Raw genomic sequence first — 13,949 nt, forward strand, 5'->3', positions numbered from 1 at the left:
AAACTTTTTTGAAAAACAATCAAATGCGCAGCAGAAATAAGGCACAAAACTACCTTGCAAGACTCGGTATCAATCGATCATATGCATAAAACTGAAAACATTCCATAGGGCATTTAGAGATATACCTTATGGAGATACCGATTTCGATGTATGGGATGAAAACTTCCTCCAATGGCAACAACTACTTGCTTCCAACAGCTCTCGAACAGTCCACCGGGCAGTCTCCTACTGCCCTGAACAATAAGCTGGGTGACTAGTTCGTCTCCCGAAAATACGGGAGACCTAGTTAGTCCATGCTCCTCTTGTGGATGAACCCCATAGGAAGACCCATGTGCTAGACAAGTCTCCTATGGGTGATTCAAGTTGGATATTGGCTTCAAAACAAAGGGATACCAAATCCAATGAACTCTTTATTGGAATGAGATTTCTACTCAAGCAAAACAAGAGATGGTTGGAGCAACAAGTGGAAACAATGGGCTAGGGTTTTTGGAACTGGAAAAAGAAAATGGACACAATGGCCGAGAGAAAAAAAAAACTCAGTCGCCAATGCCTTCTCTTATTTAACATTTTTGCTCATTCTTCCCTTTTATATCCAAGACCAAAACCCTAAAATACCTAATATGGACAAACGACGCAAAGGGAGTGTGAGGAGACAAAGGGGAGACCACTCAGACCTCCAAGGACGAAGGACGTCCTTCTTGTCGAAGCCCTTGGCCACACGTCGTCCAAATCGACGCATAAACGACAAAGGAGACGTGCTGGTTCGCGACATTTGCGACAAAAACTGTCGACAGTTCAAGGGAAACTGTCGACAATTTCCTTTGAATTTCTAGCAAACTATCGATAGTTCATTAGAGGGCTATCGACAATTTCTTCTCTTTGCCTTAAGTTTCTCCAAATTGCATTTAAGCCCCGCCATTAACTCTTAATGACACTTTCACCATCTCATGATGAAACCGAGACCCCCGTTAACTCTTGGCAGTTACTCTAATTAATTCCAAACCTGATCTGTTAACTCTTAATGACATGCTTGTCAACTCTTGACAGTTATTCCAATTAATTTCGAACCCGATTCGTTAACTCTTAACAGTGTTATCATTAACCATTAATGACGATCATTAATCACAGGTTTAAAATTGTTTAGTTAACCACATTTGGATCTGTGTGTGACCTTCTAGATTCACCATTAAGTAGCAATCGGGATGTATCAAACACTTTGATGCCGACCAAGAACTTTGGTCTACAACGAGGATCTTTCCATCTCCTCGAAGTACCCCAAGAGACCCTGAGTGACAACTAGAATTATGTGAGGGCAATTCTATTAGTAATAAAGTCAAACTTCAATGAGAACCCATTTGGGCTTTCGATTCCCGTGTACTATAATCTCTCCATCAATTAACATCCTGATCGAGTGAGAGTCATTTAGTGATCAAACTCACTAACTCGATAGCTATGCTAAAATCTAGTGTGGTGTGGTCAGGATGACACATTAAAACTCCTTCCAACATTGGAAACACTTTCCAATCAAGTGTACTCTGGTCAGAGGTTCATACAACCACAACTATCACTGATCGCATAGGATGTTCGCCTCGCGTTGGAGGTTGATGGATCCCATTAGCAATCACCTTCCTCCATACGCTACTGCACAGAGACCACACAGTGCATTTCCCCATCCTGTAACCAGACGATTTTTAGTAAAGGCAAATCTTAGACACCGATATACAAGACAACTGTGTTGCTTCCGGTTTAAGGACCAATAACACAATCGAATGCTTGTGATAGATCAAAGATTCTCTCAGCCATGTAATCTATCACGTTTGTCACATTCAATAGATGTTCCACTAACATCTGCCCACATGTCTACTATATCTATCTCATGGATTATGACATGTGACTCACCATCTTTTATCATTAGTATCTTATACTAATCAACGGTAGTAATTCATGTGTCACTCCATAATTGATTACTCATAACCCGCTTCTGAGAAATCTAAGGATTGGGAATCTATAATTTAAGAAATCCGTAGTTCGATGTTCTTTGTCACATATTCTTAACACTTAAGAATAAGACCATCAACAGGAAATCTAAGGGTTCATTCATAAACGATGATTGAAGAGGTATGAATGAAGATATGACCTCAAAATATGAAAATATATTTTACTATATTTGCAAGGTTTATATCATTAGGGCACTAACACAGGGATGGGCTAAAAAAATGTCAGAGGGCTGATCTGGAGCAGCTGGAGGCAAGAGGGTGGCGAAGGCCCCGGCGCGTGGGGTCGGAGACGAACTGGACGACGGCTTGTGGGGGGATGTGAAGGCTCCAGCAGCGGTAGGTCTCCGGTGGTTTGCCGATCTGATGGCGACGAACCCAATGGCAGTGGCGGTGTTGGTAGGTGGTGGCCAGATAGTGTAATGAAGGCACTCGAATAGACTAAAACGACGGTGAAAGAAGAACCCGATGAATGGGGGGGGGGGGGGGCTGGTGCAATGAAGGCACTAGGGGTTTAGTGTATCAGCCTATTAACGAGGCTTTGATACCATGTAAAACTTAGGAGAGTATCAATAATCTCATTCATACAAACTATGAACACAATCAACTCTCTTATAGAGATGGAATACAACAACAAAGGAAACATAATCAACAACAAGAAAGGAAAGATAATCAACAATAAGAAAAAGGAAAGATATATGCAACCCTTTAAGAAAGATCCTACTTTTAGTTTAGGAATTAATCTTAGCCAGATTCGGATATCCCTAGAAGAAAGGTTCTATATAAGACTAAATCTCCACCGCCTTAGTCTCGGATATCCTCATGATCCAACAATCTCAATAGTGGAAAGATCAATGAGGTTATTATCCTTTGTTCCTCTTCTTTGCTTTGTTATGGTATTAGAGCATTCAAAACCCCAGGCTCACGATTCCGTCTCCGTTGATCACGATTCTTTCTCCGTTGATCTCCGACGAGCCTTAGGTACGCTTCCTCTCTTCGATTGATGTCGTGTATCATAGTTTTGGTGTTGTGAATCTCCGTCGTTCAGAGTTCCTTCTTTTTTGTGATTGCGATCTCTTGTGATTGGAGATCTATAAATCGATCGCTCTCTCCGGCAATCTCCTGCTATTGATTTCTTCTTTTCCTTCCTCGATCGTTCATTCTTGTTCCATGGCGACTATATTTCCAGAAATATCTTTTTCATCAATGAGCAACTTTGTCATTGACGATATCTCGAGCCCCTACTATTTGCACCACTCCGACAATCCCGGATTTTTGTTGGTGTCGCAACCTTTGACGGGAGACAACTACTCGTCTTGGAGTTGTGCCATGCTCATCACACTCTCGATAAAGAACAAAGTAGGGTTTGTAAATGGCTTGATTTCTCAATTTTTGGATCCAGAACAATAATATTGTGATTTCATGGATATTGAATTATGGCATATGGAATGACTTAAAAGAAATATATCAACAAGCTAATGGTCCTCGAATCTTCAAACTTAAGAGAGAATTGATGAACTTACAACAAGGACAATTATTGATAAGTGTCTATTTTATCAAATTAAAGGTCATTTGGGATGAACTTAGTAGCTATAGGCCAACTTGTTCATCTGGAAAATGTACGTGTGGCGGTTTGAAGTCTTTAGCTGAATACTATCACACTGAGTATGTCATGCCTTTTCTCATGGCTTTAAATGATACCTATTCTTAAGTTAGAGGACAATTACTGTTGATGGATCCTATCCCACCTATCAATAAGGTTTTTGCCTTGATTACACAAGAGAACCAAAGGAACATACATAATGTGTTTGCTAATTCTAATCCTGTTACACTATTGGTCAAGAATGACACACATAGGCCTAGTTAGGGTCAAACTTAGAAGAGGGAGAGGTAACTGTACTCATTGCGGGTTTAGTAGACATACCATAGATAAGTGCTACAAATTCCTTCCATGGATATCCGCCTGGGTATAAGCCTAGACAAAGGGGAAATAATTCTAAACAAATGGCTGTTAATAATCATACTAAAAATCTTGTTGTGAGGTAGGTGTTAGGATCTATCTCTATCTCTTCTCAAACTCGGGAAGTAGAAAGATTTATGCAATCCTTGAGTCCACTGCAACATCAGAGTCTTTTGAGCATGTTAAGCTCTCACCTCTCGGTTACCAAGCAGGTCAATGCTGAATCCACTCCTCTTGATGCCCCTTCTTCTTCTGGTTAGGCATCAGGTACCTGTCTTTCTATTAATATCAGTTCATTGCTTAGTAATCCTAATCATTGGGTGTTGGACTCTGGAGCCACAAGTCATGTGTGTTCTAATCATGCATCTTTTGTTGAGTTGAAGCCTATTCAAGATACTTATGTTACTTTACCTGACCACACATGAATTTTAGTTCAATACATGGGCTGCGTTAAGCTTGCCTCACAGATAGTGTTGGACAATGTCCTATATGTGCCTCATTTTAAGTTTAACCTCATTTCAGTGAGTGCATTAGTAAGGCAAAATTCCACGAGTCTCAATTTTACCTCTCATCCCTATACAATACAGGATACACACACTTTGAAGATGATTGGCAAGGCTGAGTTGATTGATGGATTATATGTCCTGGATGCCATTTCTGGTGTAGTAGATTTTGTGATTCCTGAAGCCATAGTAGCTCATGTTAGTAAGACTACTTGGCATAAGAGGCTAGGGTATCTTTCTTTCAAAAGATTGGATTCAATAAAGTCTCAACTTCAATTCAATAGTACTGATTAGGATTTCTGTTTTGTTTGTCCATTTGCTAAACAAAGGAGATTGTCTTTTATATCTCATAATCATCTATCACAGAATGCTTTTGATTTGATTCATTGTGACACTTAGGGTCCCTATCATGTGTCTACCTATGTTGGATATAAGTATTTCTTGACTTTGGTTAATGACTACCCGAGATACACTTGGGTTTTCCTTATGAGACATAAATCAGAAGCTAAGGACATTATCCCTAAGTTCTTTTCCTTGGTTGAGAATCAATTCAATATGGTCATTAAAAAGTTTAGGTTAGACAATGCCCTTGAACTTAAATTTGCTGATTATTTTGCCTCTAAAGGAGTTATACACTAGTTTTCATGTGTTGAGAGGCCTAAACAAAACTCAGTGGTTGAAAGGAAACATCAACATCTTTTAAATGTGGCACGAGCACTCTTTTTCCAATCTAGGGTTCCCATTCAGTTCTGAGGTGATTGCATTCTCTCTGTCACTTTCTTGATAAATAGAACCCATTCTCCTCTCTTGCATTCCAAAACACCTTATCAACTGTTGTTTCAGTCACCAGTTGATTATGCCTCTCTTTGAGTATTTGGTAGCCTTTGTTTTGCCTCCACATTGCATTCTCATAGGTCAAAATTTCATCCTAGGGCCATTGCTTGCATTTTTCTTGGTATCCTTCAAATATTAAAGGGTACAAACTTTATGATCTTCACACCAAATCCATCTTAATTTCCCGGGACGTGCAATTTCATGAGCACATTTTCCTTTTTCATTCTGTCACTCCTGATGAGGTGGTTGACCCCTTTCTTGATTTAGTGCTCCCAATTCCAGCTATAGACTTGCCTTATTCTCATGCTCCATTGCCTGCTGTTTCTTCAGATTTCCCTACAATCAATCCTCTTTCCCCTGTTGCTGGTCCCACTTTTTTGCCTAATCCTGCTCCTATCATTCCCGTTCGTAGGTCTACTAGGGTGGTTAGACCTCCTACATACCTTCAGGATTTTCATTGCAGCCTTCTCTCTCACAAGACACCTCCTTCAACGTACAGTCCTTATCCTTTGTCTCAATATCTTTCTTATTCAATTTTTTCTCCTGCTCATAGCTCTTTTTTCCTTCAAGTATCAGCAGATTTTGAGCCTCAATTCTATCATCAATCTGTTCACCATGCCCATTGTAGAGATGCCATGAAAGCTGAGTTAGATGCTATGCATCTCAACCACACTTGGACAGTCACTTCTTTGCCTCCTCACAAGCATGCCATTAGGTGTAAATGGCTTTATAAAATAAAATACAAGTCTGATGGGTCTATAGGGAGACACAAGACTAGCTTGGTTGCAAAATGATGTACCCAACAAGAAGGTCTGGATTTTTTGGACACTTTTTCCCTTGTAGCGAAGTTGATCACTACGAAAATTCTGTTGGCTCTTGCTGCTATGAATAGGTGGTCTCTTGTACAATTAGATGTGAACAATGCTTTTTTTAATGGGATCTTTTTGAAGAAATGTATACGGAATTGCCTCTTGCATATAGGCCTCCAATCTCGATTGGTTCAAAAGGGGAGAAATTAGTTTTCTGATTACATAAGTCCATTTATGGTTTGAAACAAACTTCAAGGTAGTGGTTTTCCAAATTTTCCAATGCCCTCCTTCAATTTGGTTTTGTGCAGTCCAAATCTGATTATTCACTATTTACTAAGGGCACGGGCTCTTCTTTTGTGGCTCGGTGTATGTGAATAATATCATCCTTACAGGTCCTAATCTTACAGCTATAAATGATCTTAAGTTGTTTCTCCACAGCCAATTCAAACTTAAGGATCTTGAAAAATTGAGATATTTTCTTGGTTTAGAGATTGCTCAATCTGAAAAAGGTATATTCTTTTCTACATTATACATTGCAATTGTTGGAAGATTCATCTCTCTTGGCTAGTAAGCCTGTTTCTCTGCCTATCATACCCAATCTGAAACTTAGTGCTTCTAATTGTGATTTGCTTGAGGATCCTTCATTTTATTGTAGATTGATAGGCAGGTTGCTATATCTTACCATTTCACGGCCGAATATTACTTTTGGGGTTCACAAACTCAGTCAGTTTGTGTCCAGCCCTCGGAAATCCCATCTTAATGTTGCTTATCACCTGCTACAGTACCTTAAGGCTGCCCCTGGCCAGGGTTTATTTTTTTCGGCAACATCCTCTATGTAGCTTCAGGCTTTCTCAAATGCTGATTGGGCTTCTTGTTTAGATACCTAGCGTTCAATCATGGGTTATTGTGTGTTTCTTGGTGATTGTTTGGCATCCTGGCGTTCTAAAAAGCAAGCTACTGTATCTCGTTCCTCAGCTGAAGCTGAGTATCGTACCTTGGCCTCCACTGCCAGTGAACTCACTTGGATTACCCAGCTCTTGTTGGATTTCCAAGTTTCTCTTTCTCTTCTTGCTCTCCTATTTTGTGATAATCAAGCCGCTGCCCATATTGCTACTAATTCGGTCCTCCATGAATGCACCAAGCATATAGAGCTTGACTGCCATTTTGTTTGTGACAAGGTCTTAGCTGGTTTGGTCAAGCTTCTTCCTATTCGGTCTCACCATCAGTTGGCAGATATGTTTACTAAGGTTCTGCCTCGTTCCCAGCTTTCTCCATTATTGTCCAAGATGGCCATCCTCAATCCTCATGGTCCATCTTGAGGGGGCATAACATAAATATTTGTGTGTTTTAATTTATTGTATTTTACTTTGGAGCTTTGTATATTAGCATTTTAGTTGTTCTTAGTTTGTATTTTGTTTTTTTGTTATTTCTTTTCCAGTTGCTGTTGCTGAACAATGGTATTTTTGTAATAGTGATGCAGTGTTTTTGTAATAGGCACTAGTCAGGCGCCAGACTGGGGCCTAGCGCTTAGGACGCCTAGGCGAACTGCTTTTTTTTTTTTTTTTTAAGTTTTTAATGTAATTTCATGTTATTTTCAAATAAATTAAAGTTAAAAAGATAAATGAAACTTATATATATGTTTATATCTATAAACAAATAAATAAACATAAACAGATAAATATATAAATAGATTTATTAATATATTGTTTATATATATAAATAGATAAATATATAAACAGATCTGTTTATATAGAAACTTATATATATATATAAACTGGGATGGCTAGGGCGGAGAAAGAATAGCGGAGATGGAGCTTGAGTCAGCGAGGACGCGTCGGTGAGGATGGAGCTTAACGGTGGCAATGGCGTAGAGGTGGTGTGGAGGTCGCGATGGAGCTGGAGGCAGTGATGAGGTACCGGCGGCGGCGGCCTTGTGCTAGAGAATGGGGAGACGACTGAGAGATAAGCAAAAAATTAGGCGTCCCAAGCGGCATCGTCGTCGGCCGATTAATTGGGCTGACGCCTAGGGGGGTCGACCAGGCCAATGTCAGATCTTAGAAGATCTGATCAGAATTCTCTCGAGTTCTATGAAGAATTCGAGAAAATTAGAGAAATAGAAAGAGAGAATAATAGAAACAGAGAGAGAAATTGAGAGGGAATGAGAATGAATACAATTCAATATATTCAATGATCAATTTACATGTGCTCGGGTCCTTTATATAGGATCCCGCCAGCCTTTTATTTACTTAGTTACCCTTTTCTAGAGTTAGCTAGTTGCTTCCCTTAACTGCCGCACATGTATACTCCCCTTTTATATGATATCTCTACCTTTACTTATTAAGACCATGACAATTTCCCCCCGGCTTGGGATCATTCTTATCCCAAAGAATGTTAAGAAGGCTGGCTGCTTGAGGGAATTGCCGTAGCCGGTTAAGTAAATATTCCCATGTGCTTTTTTTCGGGGTAAGGTTTGACCATTTCACCAACATCTGTATGATAGGAGCCCCGTGTTTGTACAAAACTCGTCTGTCGAGGATAGAGCTGGGCATTGTCGTGACATCTGTGTCGAGAGAGAGTTGGGGTAAAGTGGAGGATGTCTGTTGTGTTCCCACTGATCGCTTGAGCAAAGAAACGTGGAAAACCGGGTGAATTCGGGACCCATCAAGAAGCTGTAGTCAATATGCTACCTTCCCCACCTTGGCTTCAATCACATAGGATCCGTAGTACCTGGGGCTGAGTTTGGTCACCGGACCCTTTGTAATGGCTTTAAGGTGGGTCGACCTGAACTTGAGGTAGACACTGTCCCCCACGTTGAACTCCCTTCCGCTCCTCTTCTTATCAGCATATTGCTTCATCTGATTTTGCGCCACTGCCAGCTCTTCTTTGAGTTGTTGCAACACCCTCAGTCTCTTTTCTAAGTAGGCCTCCACAGTGGCCACTGAGGTGTGCTCCCCTACTGCTAGGAGCAGTGGAGGCCGATATCCAAATAGTGCTTTGAAGGGGGTTCGTTTGAGAGATGCATGGTGACTGGTATTGTACCACCATTGTGCCAGGGAGATCCACTTGTGCCACCCCTTAGGATGCAAGAAGCATAAACACCTCAGGTAGCCTTCCACACACTGATTAACCCTCTCCGTCTGGCCATTCATTTGAGGATGGTAAGTTGTAGACATTTTAAGCTTCACTCCTAGGGATTTCATCAACTCCTGCCAGAAGAAGCTTGCAAAAATCTTGTCCCTATTTGAAATTATCGACCCGGGAACCCCATGTAGTTTCATCACGTGATCTAAGAAAGCTTGAGCTACCTCTCGGGCGGAGTAAGGATGGGTTAGGCCAATGAAGTGTGCATACTTAGTGAATCGATCCACCACCACCGAGATGCAGTCCCTCCTTTCCGACTTGGGAAGTCCCTCAATAAAATCCATACTTATGCTCTCCCAAGCCTGTGCAGGTATGGGTAAGGGTTGTAACAAGCCTGGTTATGCCACGATTTCATATTTGCATCTACTACACACATCACACGCCATCACATACTCCGTCACATATCGTTTGAGGTGAGGCCAATAAAAAATTTGCTTCGCCTTATGATATGTGTTTTGAATTCCCGAGTGCCCACCCATGGGAGACTCATGAAAGGAACTCAGTATCTTCTTTCTTAGCTCTTCATTCTCACTAATTATGACCCTGCCTTTGTACCTCAATATTCCCTGATGCAGTGTGTACCCTGGCTTCCTGTCGGGGCTTAAAATCTACTGCTCACATAACTCTTTCAGTTTATCATCTCCTTCATAGCTCGCCTCGACTTCTCGGTACCATTCTGGAATGACCACAGTAAGGGCGACTGCTTCTCCCTCTTCGGGGCATCTAGAGAGGGCATCAACAACTACATTTTCTCTTCCCTTCTTGTATTGTATGCTATATACGAGACCCATCAGCTTGGACATTCCCTTCCGTTGGAGGTAGGTGTGCAGCTTCTGTTGTAATAAAAATTTAAGACTTTCGTGGTCAATTCTAATGATGAACTGGCTTCCTTCCAAGTAATGTCGCCACCTTTCAACCACCATTATCACAGCCAGGAGCTCCTTTTCATATATCCTTAGGCCCAGATGCCTAGGGGACAAGGCTTGACTAACATACGCCAACGGTCTTCCTTCTTGCATTAGCATTTTCCCCACTCCCGTGTTGCATGCGTCAGTCTCCAGTGTAAATGGCTTACTGAAATTTGGTAGCCCAAGCACTGGGGCCTTGCTCATAGCTTCTTTTAATTGTTCAAATGCTTTTTCCCCCTCTGGTCCCCAATGAAATCCTTCTTTCTTTGACTTCTCTGTTAAGCGTCGACTAATAACCCCATAATTTCTTACAAACCGCCTATAGTATCCTGTCAAACCCAAAAAACCCCTTAAAGCTTTAATGTTGGTAGGCCTTGGCCAGGCCACCATAGCAGCCACTTCCTTGGGTGGGTACTCACCTCCGCTCTTGATATAACATGCCCCAAATACTCCACTTGCTTCTTGTCGAAGGCACATTTAGACCTCTTAATATACAATTGGTTGTTTCTGAGAACCTCAAATGTAGTCCTTAGGTGTTTCAAGTGTTGGCTGAAAGTTGGGCTATATATTAATATGTCATTGAAGAAAACCAGAATAAAGTGGCGTAGGTATGGTTCAAAAACTTGATTCATAAGAGATTGAAAGGTGGATGGGGCATTAGTGAGTCCAAAAGGCATCACCAAGAACTCATAATGGCCATGATGGGTTCTAAAGGCTATTTTGTTGATATCATTAGCATGTATGCGAATCTGATGATAGCCTGATCGAAGGTCTAACATAGAAAAATAGGTGGCATTCTTTAGTTCATCGAGTAGGTCTTTGATTATGGGAATGGGAAATTTGTCCTTTATGGTTAAGGCATTAAGTTGTTGATAGTTTATACAAAAACGCCACGTTCCGTCTTTTTTCTTTACAAGGAGGACAAGGGAGGCATATGGGCTTTGGCTAGGACGGATCAAGTATTGTTGAAGCATGTCCTTGACTATTCTTTCAATCTTGGTTTCCTGGTGTGGGTGGTATCTGTAAGATCTTATATTAACAGGCTCAGAGTTGGGTTTAAGGTTAATTGAGTGGTCAAAGGCTCGTTTGGGAGGTAGGGAGTGAGGTTCTACAAATACGTTCTCATACTTAGCCAAAAGCATATTAAGTTGGTGTAAGAATGTTACCTCCGATTTGTTTGGATTTGCATTGTGGGTGGCCATTTTCAACTCCCCTTCCTGATCCTTCCCTTTTGTTGTCTCTCCTAACGTTTGTATGGAGAATAGTTGGGTTACCTGCGTCCATTTACTTCGGAGCAGTGCTGAAATTTTCTTCCAGTGATCATCTTGCACGTACCAATCTCTTTGCTATCGGTAAGGGTTAACTTCCTTCCCTCCTTTTCAAACGTCACCTCCATTCGATTGAAATCAAAGCTGATTGGGCTCACTTGTTTCATCCAGTCCACCCCGAGTACTACATTGCAGCCTCCTAGCTTAAGCAGCCTCAAGTTAGTCTCAATCCGCTCCCCTTGCATCTCCCAACAGAAAACAGTGTAAGCTGATTTGCTTAGCACTCTATGGCCATTAGCAACAGTCACAGACAATGGCTGGGTCCCTATCAGCTTGCATTGGAGCCTCTTGGCAATACCCTCGTCCAAGAAACTGTGGGTACTCCCATTATCAATCAGGATCATTAGGCTCTTTTCCTGGACCCTTCCTTCCACCTTAATAATTTTATTGTTAGCTAGCCCTTTAAGGGCATGCAATGATATTTCTCCGTTATCATCCCCTAGTACTTCGAACACGTCTTCCACTCCATCTCTTTCTTCCTCGTCCCCTTCTAACAAGAGCAGTTGTCTCTTGCATTGGTGACCTGGGAAATAACAGTCACGACATCTGAAACATAGTCCTAGTTGCCTCCTTCGCTTTGCGAATCTCCCATTTGGTCCTGTGGAGGAAGAGACAAGTGTCGTAATCGTCGTATTTCTTTGCCCCGGATTCACTCTTACCATCTCCCTATTGTACCCTTTCACCATCGGTCCGGTCGGCCCTATACCGACTCCCCTGCTCTACTGCCTCTGCTTCTTCATAAGGGCCTCTATCAAAACCTCTTGTAGTTTAGCATCTTCCCCTCCTTGTTCCATCATTGCTGGTCGTAACATCTTGACCATAGGTCTGAGCTCCTCATTTAACCCACTCATAAAAGTGGAGACAAAGTATGCCTCCGAGAGGTGGGGGTTTAGGGTGACTATTATGGATTTGAGCTCCTCGAACCGGGCTTGATAAGATTGCACTCCCCCTTCTTGTGTGAGTTTATTAAATTCCTCAACCACATCCATTCTATTTCTATCTCCAAACTGCTCACACAATTTCTCAGCAAACTCCTCCCACGGGCATTCGCCTCTAGCTTGCGACCACCTTTGGTACCAGGCATTTCTTGCATCATTGAGGTAGGCAGTCGCCAATGCTACCCGACGCTCTTCTAGAACATTGTGCCAACCAAACATCCGTTCGCACCTTCTCACCCACCACCTGGGATTACTCCCTTCAAACATGGGAATACCTAGTTTAGGCATAGGAAACCCTGGTTGATTAACTGTAACCGGTCCTTCCCACCTTAGATCTATTCTCCTATCCCGTTCTTCTCTTGGAGCCATCTCCCATTCAGAGAGTACGACATTCCCATTCCTCACTCCTTGCACGGTTAGCACCGGTTCGGTTCTCTCTATAAGGGTAAAATCAGGTGACAAACTTACCTGATTCTGACGCGTAAACATCACCATGAAATTCTACAGTTGGTCTCTGATCCGAGTTCCAAGTTCCAACTTTATCCCTGATTCCATCCAATCTTCTCTCTAAACCGCCTAACGATGCGTCCACCTTCCGATCCATTGCCACAATCGCTTTGTGATTGCGGTTGGATCCAATTTCTAGCAACTCGACCCGAGCTTGCAAGTCGGTCACCGTCGAATGAAATTGGTGCGCCTGTGACTCCAAGTTTTTCATTCGAGTTCCCTCTGCCATTGCTGTTACCACCTTTCCTTGGCCCGAAACTGTTCTGATACCAAATTATCAAATCTTAGAAGATTTGATCAGAATTCTCTCGAGTTCTATGAAGAATTCGGGAGAATTAGAGAAATAGAGAGAGAGAAGAATAGAAACAGAGAGAGAAATTGAGAGGGAATGAGAGAATGAATTCAATTCAATATATTTGATGATCGATTTACATGTGCCTGGGTCCTTTATATAGGATCCCGCCAATACCTTCCTGCTAGCCTTTTATTTACATAGTTACCCTCTTCTAGAGTTAGCTAGTTGCTTCCCTTAGTTGCCGCACATGTATACTCCCCTTTTATATGATATCTCTACCTCTACTTATTAAGACCATGACAGCCAAATTTGTGGCTGCCAGTGGTCGCCTAGCGCCTTGCCGGTGCCTAGGCGGCCACCTAGGCCAATTTTTAGAACACTGTATTGATATATTAGTTTTAGGGCTACTATTTAAAGGTTGAGATCTCAATAATGGAAAGATCAATGAGGCTATCATCCTTTGTTCCTCTTCTCTGCTTTGTTATCATTGTTTTGCTGTCTATTATACTATGCTATTGTGGTTTTTTTACTATTGGGAATTGCAGATGTATATAATAGGCTGTAAATGTATGTGTCAAATTCAAGCAGAGATACAGGATCCATACAGACCTTTGAACTTCCAAGATGCTGGAGCAGAACTATTATTTCGAGATCGTAGACACTTAAAAGAATAAGAAAGTTCTATACTTATAACGAACAGAATTATACAACATCTAGGCATAGCTTCAGAGA

At 41.6% G+C, this 13,949-nt stretch overlaps 1 protein-coding gene across 3 annotated transcripts in view; it reads left to right on the plus strand.

Moving 5' to 3' along the window:
• Window positions 1-13,949, plus strand: part of LOC127801448 (cyclic nucleotide-gated ion channel 1-like) — a 30,318-nt gene that overhangs the window by 12,126 nt on the left and 4,243 nt on the right. The window lies entirely within an intron of this gene.

This window comes from Diospyros lotus, chromosome 5, assembly GCF_014633365.1.
Source record: "Diospyros lotus cultivar Yz01 chromosome 5, ASM1463336v1, whole genome shotgun sequence".
NCBI lineage: Eukaryota > Viridiplantae > Streptophyta > Magnoliopsida > Ericales > Ebenaceae > Diospyros > Diospyros lotus.